Here is a 9044-nt window from a genome sequence, read left to right as displayed (position 1 = left end):
AATATTGAAAAATTGAATTTTTTAACCTCTTTTCATGCCCCGACTCAAAAGGAGTTAATTACGATTCTCCATGCTACTGCTTATATTAACAGACTGGAGTTTTCCACGCAGTGTACCAACTTTTGAGAAATAATTCTCAATTTTGGCTGCTAGTCTTTCCATTCTCTGCTTTCCTGTTCTCACACTCAGAAGAAGAAAAAGCAGGGAGGTAGAATCCATTCTTTGCTGCCACTTGGAAAGATCTTTGAGAGGGGAAATCGTTCTGAATCAGCATAACTTATTTTGGTTCTCCCCAGGGATTTTCTGCTCGCAACTTAACCATCTGCGCCGAGATATTAGGAGGCATTGTGGAATTGATCTAATTATCATGCTGCGCTGTTGGATCAAAACACCAACGCGAGCAAAAGACCCGTGTAGGAACGGAAAGGCTGCCCTCTTAAACGGAACATTGTTTTCAAAAAGGCGAGTTCCATTTCTCAAGAAAAGCCTTTCATAATAATTCCGCTGCAGCTCTCCTCTGCATTAAGGAAGCATTCACACAAAATGGAACACAGTGGATAGCTTTTGCATCGCTGGGCTAACATGTGGAGGAAATAATCTGCTAGTCTGAAAGCTATCGTAAAGCAATGCAGCCGAGCCCCCCCCCCCCCCAGGCTTGTGGTGAGGATAAAATGGGGAGGGGGAGAACCAGGTATGCCTGCTGGAACTCCTCCGACAGCCAGTGAAACAAAATGTTGGAAGATTCAGGGCAGATGAAAGGGAGTCCTTCTGCACTCAGCGCACAGTTAAACTGTGGAACTGTCTCAGGAGGCAGTGATGGCCACTATTACGGAAAAATCTAGGTGCGAGGCTGCTCAGTCACCCAGCTGGTCGGGCAGAGCCCGCGGGTCCCTGCGGAATAAAGGAAGGAGTCCAGCCACCAACCGGAACAAATAGCTGTAGACCAAAGTTTATTGCGCAACAGGTTCAAAGAGGGATTTTGAACCCCGAGGATGGGTTGACATAGACTTTTAAAACTTTCCCACCATATCCCAGAATACAGTTCGTACAGCATCATTGCTACATCATTGCTACATCACTGACATGTCACAAAAGGGGAGGGGTAGACAGGGGTTACACTAGTTTAGCCTTGGCATACATGCCCTTGGTACAAGATTAGCATAAGCAGACATGTCAGGGCAAGACCCAGGTATAAGCTTAGCATAGGCAAACACCTCTGAAGTCCCACCACCCAAATTACAATAGAACTTCCTTTGCATGTCTGGACCCCTTTGGCAAGTCTGGTGATAGGATGAGGCTTTCCTTGGCCAACAATCAGCTCAGCAATTGTCACCTCTGGGCACTTCCTGGAGTCCCTATTTTTCAAGGGCAAAATAGTGTTGGAACGGAGGAAACTGGCAAAGGAGTTGATTTTATATGATTGTTAAAGCTAGGTACCGTATTTTTCGCTCTATAAGATGCACCAGACCACAAGACGCACCTAGTTTATGGAGGAGGAAAACAAGAAGAAAAATATTCTGAATCTCAGAAGCCAGAACAGGAAGAGGGATCGCTGCGCAGTGAAAGCAGCAATCCCTCTTGCTGTTCTGGCTTCTGGGATAGCTGCGCAGCCTGCATTCGCTCCATAAGACGCATACACATTTCCCCTTACTTTTTAGGAGGGAAAAAGTGAGTCCTATAGAGCAAAAAATACGGTAACTTCCCTGAGCTGCCAAGTCGAAAGGATACATTTATGCATAATATTTGTAACATTTAACAAATTTAAAGATGTGCCCCCCCCCCGTAATTTCCGTAACAGCCACCAATCCAGGTGACTTTCAAAGAGGATTCGGCAAGTTCATGGAGGAGAGGGCTTTTGATGGCTACAGCTGACCCTCTGGATACGGATTTAATTCGTTCTGGGGGTCCGTGCACAACCCAAAAAATCCAGAAAAGTGGCGGAAAGTGGTGGGAAGTAGGGGGAGGAGAGGTGGGGAAATATTGTTAAAAGGGTGTAGTTATAGGTATATCATTACTCAAATCTGAATTGTTAAATTGTATTATTAGTGTTACTGTGGTTTCTTGTTGTATGTGTTTTCTGTGGTTGCTGTTTGTATTGAAAAAATGATTAAATAATTTTTTAAAAAAACAACCTGTAAAATTGGGTTTATCTGTTATGCAGCTAATCCAATAAATTGGGGAAAACCAGGTGCTGAACTGCTCTTAAAAAAAAAAAATCCGTAACCAGAGGTGTCACTTCTGCGCAGTCGCGCGGTGCGATAGAGTGCTTCTGTGCATGCGCAAGTGGTGTAACCCAGAAAAATACTTCCGGGTTTGCCACGTTCGTAACCTGAATCTTATGTATCCAGAGAAGTACGTAACCCGAGGGTCCACTGTATTAGCCATTGTGGCTATGCTCTGCCTGGAGGCAGCGATGCCATTGGCCTGATTTTTACATTCTTATGACTCCTGCATTGCAGGGGGTTGCACTTCAAGCTCTAAAAGGTAAAGGTAAAGGGACCCCTGACCATTAGGTCCAGTCGTGGCCAACTCTGGGGTTGTGGTGCTCATCTCGCTTTATTGGCCTAGGGAGCCGGTGCACAGCTTCCGGGTCATGTGGCCAGCATGACTAAGCCGCTTCTGGTGAACCAGACCAGCACACGGAAACGCCGTTTACCTTCCCGCCGGAGCGGTACCTATTTATCTACTTGCACTGGCATGCTTTCGAACTGCTAGGTTGGCAGGAGCAGGGACTGAGCAACAGGAGCTCACCCCGTTGCGGGGATTTGAACTGCCGACCTTCTGATCAACAAGTCCTAGGCTCTGTGGTTTAACCCACAGCGCCACCCACGTCCCTTTACTGTACAGTTTTATTATTCTGTGAGATTTAACAGTGGAAGCTTGTGGGGAGGGGGTTCCACAATTTAGGGGTTGCTGCAGAGAAGACCTGATCCTGGGCTGCTGCTCTCTACATCTGAGCGCCCCTTTGCCAATCCCAATACCCCCAGTGGGTTTGTAGAGATGGAGGCAGCCTTTCAGACTGGAGTGAATAGAAACCAACCCAGTGGCTTAAATCAGTTTCCTCCTTACAAATCCCCAAGGGAACAGCCTGAAAAGATGCAGCTCACCTTAAAACAGTGGGCTGGGGAAAGCAATATATATTTTTAACAAGAGGCAGGATATACTTTGCTATACAACTCAGCTGAAAGAGAATATCCTTCGAATCCGTGGCTTCTTCAGAAAATTCCCAATAAGTTACTTATGGTCTATTAGTCATTTAAATCACTTCATCAAACTAATCCGCCCAAAGGCAGGTGAGATCAGTGTGGATTAGAACAGTTACAGCACATATATTTTCCTCCCCTTCCCCCACCTATGAAGAGTCATCAAGGCAAAACGTCTTTGACTGCTTTTAACACAAAGAATCCTGCATGCAATTAGCTAGCTATTAGTGGGGACTTTTCAAGGATCTGATTTATGGATTGCCTCTCTATAAATATCCCTGCAGATTTCTTTTTACTGTTTGCTGCTTCAGAATGTGCGGTAGAAACATTCTGAGGTGTGATTTCAGCAAATTCCTTAAGAGAGGGAACTGGTTTCAGGGTATGAAGTCATCCAGTCGACTCTCCTGTACCCACCAATCCACCCGTTCAAAGTAGCGTAAAAACGTAGAACCAGGAAGTCATGCGAAGATACAAAGAGGCCTGTTGGATCAGGCCAATGGCCCATCTAGTCTAGCCTCCTGATCTCACAACGGCCAACCAGATGCCTGTGGGGAACCCAAAAGCAGGACATGAGTGTAACCGCACTCTGCCCATTTGCAATTTCCAGCAAACAGGTATTGATTTTGTCTGCCTGGGTTCCATCCTAACCAGCAGCTTCTGCATCAATGCTGAGGCTGGTCCATTAGGGCAAATGGGGCACTGCCCCACCTGCCTTGCCTTCTTACTTAGAAGCAGTTCAGCAGGTGGCAAAGCACAGGCAGTGGCATAGCATGGGTTGCCAGTGCCCAGGGTCATGTGGAGGTGGGAAACAGACAGAGCAGGCATGCACATTCAACTGCCTAACGGCGTCCGCCTCACCCAGGAGATCATAGCCGGACATAAGAAAAGAAGAGTCATTCTGTTGCCTGGATAGGTCACTTCCTGGTTCGTGTGGAGAAACTGTTTTCAACGGAGCCCAGTGATGGAAGCACTTGGCTGTATTGAGGCAGCACCAGGAGTTGAAATTTTGCACCCCTAACAATTTTGCGCCCAGGGCAACAGCCCCTGTGGGCCGCCATGTTACGCCACTGAGTACAGGCACCATCTGAGTCTCTTGCTGCTCCAATATTGGGTCGTGTGAAACAGTATTAATGAACCTGGCAGGGGAGCCAGTCACTCAAACACAGAGCTGTTTAGAGCGACTGTGACAGCTTGCCTCTGTTGCGCAGGCTGCTCTGAACGACTCCTTGTTACAAGCAACTTGTGGCAAGCTGTGTCTGGATCCCAGGCCAGGGAGCAGTTCCCAAGTGCTAAAGTGTAAGCCTCAAGCCTGTCCAATGTTGGGTTACAAGGATCAATGCAATGTTGTTAAATGCCAATGGAACCAAAGCTTGCAGGAACTGCTGGAACACGCCTGGGGGCACACGCAGCCCCTGGAATGAGACAAACCTCTCCGGGCATCTTCCTGATGAGCATAGCCTGGGATGTCCATAAATCTTCAGTCCCGGCACGCACCAGCGACACATATCAGAAGCCTATGTGCATGCTCACTCAACAGAGTATAACAGAAACAATCGTGGAGCGTGAGTGTGGCATTCTAAGTATTTATTAAGCAATATATACAGGGCAAAGAGACGCGGGTGGCGCTGTGGGTTAAACCACAGAGCCTAGGACTTGCCGATCAGAAGGTTGGCGGTTCAAATCCCCGTGACAGGGTGAGCTCCTGTTGTTCAGTCCCTGCTCCTGCCAACCCAGCAGTTTGAAAGCACATCAAGTGCAAGTAGATAAATAGGTACCACTCTGGTGGGAAGGTAAACGGCGTTTCTGTGCACTGCTCTGGTTCACGAGAAGCAGCTTAGTCATGCTGGCCACATGACCCGGAAGCTGTACGCCGGCTCCCTCGGCCAATAAAGTGAGATGAGCGCCGCAACCCCAGAGTCGGTCACGACTGGACCTAATGGTCAGGGGTCCCTTTACCTTTATATACAGGACAAAGCAATCATGGCAACCTCTCACTTCTTCTCCGAGAGAGAGAGAAAGAAAAAACAGACAGTACAAAAGTACAGTGGAGTGGAAGAGATAAGACTGGGGTCCATTCTCACACTGTCCAAGTCTAGAAAGTAAACACAGACATGTGATGTAACAATCACACATCCCGCAACGGAGGAATGAAATGCTAACAGGAACTACCTGTCTGTAAGAGCTGTTTGACAGTGGAACAGACTTCCTCAGAAGTTGGTGGACTCTGGCTTCTTGGAGGAATTTAAGCAGAGGTTAGATGGCCGTCTGTCATGGATGCTTCTCTGGGCGGCTTTCAACAGAACATTAAAAACAGAAGAAAACTTCAAACACTAAAAGCTTCCCTAAACAGGGCTGCCTTCAGATGTCTTCTAAAAGTCAGATAGTTGTTTATTTCCTTGACATCTGATGGGAGGGCGTTCCACAGGGCGGGCGCCACTACCGAGAAGGCCCTCTGCCTGGTTCCCTATAAGCTCACTTCTTGCAGGGAGGGAACCGTCAGAAGGTCCTCGGAGCTGGACCTCAGTGTCTGGGCAGAACAATGGGGGAGGAGACTCTCCTTCAGATATACTGGACCGAGGCCATTTAGGGCTTTAAAGGTCAGCACCAACACTTTGAATTGTGCTTGGAAACATACTGGGAGCCAATGTAGGTCTTTCAGGACCGGTGTTATATGATCTCAGCAGCCACTCCCAGTCACCAGTCTAGCTGCCGCATTCTGGATTAGTTGCAGTTGAGATTCCTGCATCGCAGGGGGTTGGCATAGATGACTCTTGGGGTCCCTTTTCCTCCTCTGCAATTCTATGATTCTATGACTAGTATCCATGCAATGCATCCTGTCTGCTATCAAATGAAAGAAGAATTGCAGCATGAGATATTGCCGAGGCGAGGGCAACAGCTATTCATTTAACATACAGGTCACTTGCACAGGTCACTGCTAGCCACAGTCATCTGTTATACTTTGGTGGAGAGTGTGTTTTTTGGGGCAGAGATGAGAGATGGAAACAGAAATCGCTGCTGAGTTTGATGTGTGCACTTGCAGAGCGAAGTATTCCTTTCGCCCATTCCCCGAGCTGTGACCCAAGGCACCTTCATTAATCTTCATGCGGCAAGGTCATTGGGCTACACAAACGAGTCAACCCTTCTCTCCATACATAAACAGGAGCGGTGATTGACAGGGCAAGGGAATTAAGGCTAAAAGGTGGCACATTCTGCAGTACAGTGGTGCCTCGGGTTACAGGCGCTTCAGCTTACAGACACTTCAGGTTACAGACTCCGGTAACCCAGAAATAGTACCTCGGGTTAAGAACTTTGCTTCAGGATGAGAACAGAAATCACACGGTGGCAGCGGGAGGCCCCATTGGCTAAAGTGGTGCTTCAGGTTAAGAACAGTTTCAGGTTAAGAATGGACCTCCGGAACCAATTAAGTACTTAACCCGAGGTACCACTGTAGAGTGCAGATTTTTGGATGTGATCTTGGTGTAGTGGGGGGGGGCATGTCTGTCCCTGCAGATTAATTTCGCACCAGGCTCCGTCTGCAATCTGTGGCCAACCAGAAGTGAATCTGGATCAGGCTTCGCTACAAGAGGGGTGTGGAACCTGTGGATTTCCAGATGCATTTTCTCCAACATTCCTCAGATGAAAATAGGGATGTCATACTCCATTATTTATTTACTTACTTTCTTGTTGTTTAGTCATTTAGTCGTGTCCGACTCTTCGTGGCCCCATGGACCAGAGCACGCTAGGCACTCCTGTCTTCCACTGCCTCCCGCAGTTTGGTCAAACTCATGCTGGTGGCTTTGAGAACGCTGTCCAACCATCTGGTCCTCTGTCGTCCCCTTCTCCTTGTGCCCTCCATCTTTCCCAACATCAGGGTCTTTTCCAGGGAGTCTTCTCTTCTCATGAGGTGGCCAAAGTATTGGAGCCTCAGCTTCAGGATCTGTCCTTCCAGTGAGCACTCAGGGCTGATTTCCTTCAGAATGGATCGGTTTGATCTTCTTGCAGTCCATGGGACTCTCAAGAGTCTCCTCCAGCACCGGAATTCAAAAGCATCCATTCTTCGGCGATCAGTCTTCTTTATGCTCATTCATTCATTCATTTCCACCCTGCCCATCTAACTGGGCTCCCCCCAGCCAATCTGGGTGGCTTGCAACATATAAAAGGTAAAGGTAAAGGGACCCCTGACCATTAGGTCCAGTCGTTACCGACTCTGGGGTTGCGGCGCTCATCTCGCTTTATTGGCCAAGGGAGCCGGCATACAGCTTCCGGGTCATTTGGACAGCATGACTAAGCCACTTCTGGCGAACCAGAGCAGCGCACGGAAACGCCGTTTACCTTCCTGCCAGAGCGGTACCTATTTATCTACTTGCACTTTGACGTGCTTTCGAACTGCTAGGTTGGCAGGAGCAGGGACCGAGCAATGGGAGCTCACCCTGTCACGGGGATTCGAACCGCCGACCTTCTGATCGGCAAGTCCTAGGCTCTGCATCATATAGAAAAACATAATAAAACATTAAACATTGAAAACCTTCCCTATTCAGGGGTGCCTTCAGATACCTTCTGGGCCTTGGTGGGGGCCTGGGTAAGCCCCTGACAATGTCCCCTGGATCCGGACTTTTGTCATGGACAACCTGATGGCTCTGTTGTCTGCGGGCTTCTGCCAGCTTCTTCACCGCCAATCTCCCTATATGTCGCCGTGTCTCTCGAAAGGACGAACCCTGCCTGCCTGCCTGCCTCGTTTCCAAATGCCACTCCAAAAGGCAAAGTCAGGTTGACTTACAAAGCGTCAGATTAAACAATCTCCCTTCTAAAAACGCTCCCCTGTGGCAGAAGCGTTTGCGCCGCCACCCTGCCTGCCGTCTCCCCTCTCTCCCTCTTTTAATCTCTAATTAAAACAACCACGCACCTCTCCCTACAGCAATTACAAGGCGCTAATGTTCTCAAACAAAACTAGGAGGAAGGGAGATATGACGGCGGATCGCGGCGCCCCGCTCTCCAAATAGCTTTCTTTACACGCCAATTATTCCCCTGCCAAGAGATAGCCGTGTTTGAAGAGGGGAGATACAACGAGAGATTGGCCCACGCGCACGGTGTCCCCTGGCAGCGAGGACTGTGGAGAACGCTGCAGAGGGCTGCCAAAACGAGCTTGGCATCATTTCTGGAAGGAAGAGACGGTGCCCAGCTGGACACAGATTTGGCAATAGGGACCCGTCAAGAAACCCTGCCGACATCTCTAGGTCTTCCTTGTACAACCAGGGGCGGCTGTCCTCGAGCAACAGCTATTTGGCAACAGAGACCCATCCATACTTTGGGCTTTTCTGGGCCGCTGCCCCCTTGGGTCTATAAACTCATCCCCAATGCCCCCTCCTCTATTAAAGAAAACAACCATTGTTCAGAACAGCGGTTTGCACAACCCGCTCAGGAAGACAATGACACGGTGAAATTCAAAACAGTAACAATTAATTGCACGTTTACTCAAAAGCCAATTCAAACTATTTGGTTTACAGTGGTACCTCGGGTTACAGACACTTCAGGTTACAGACGCTTCAGGTTACAGACTCCGCCAACCCAGAAATAGTGCTTCAGGTTAAGAACTTTGCTTCAGGATGAGAACAGAAATCGTGTTCCGACGATGCGGCGGCAGCAGGAGGCCCCATTAGCTAAAGTGGTGCTTCAGGTTAAGAACAGTTTCAGGTAAAGAACGGACCTCTGGAACGAATTAAGTTATTAACCAGAGGTACCACTGTAATTCGTTCAGCAAAACTGATGGGTTTCATCCAGTGATATCAGATTTTCAAAACCTGATAGTCATGTATGTCTCCAGTGCCCTGCTCCTGCCAGTTT

The sequence above is a fragment of the Podarcis filfolensis genome, assembly GCF_964270895.1.
Source record: "Podarcis filfolensis genome assembly, chromosome: 10".
NCBI classification, from domain to species: Eukaryota; Metazoa; Chordata; class Lepidosauria; order Squamata; family Lacertidae; genus Podarcis; species Podarcis filfolensis.
This window is presented reverse-complemented; position numbering follows the sequence as displayed.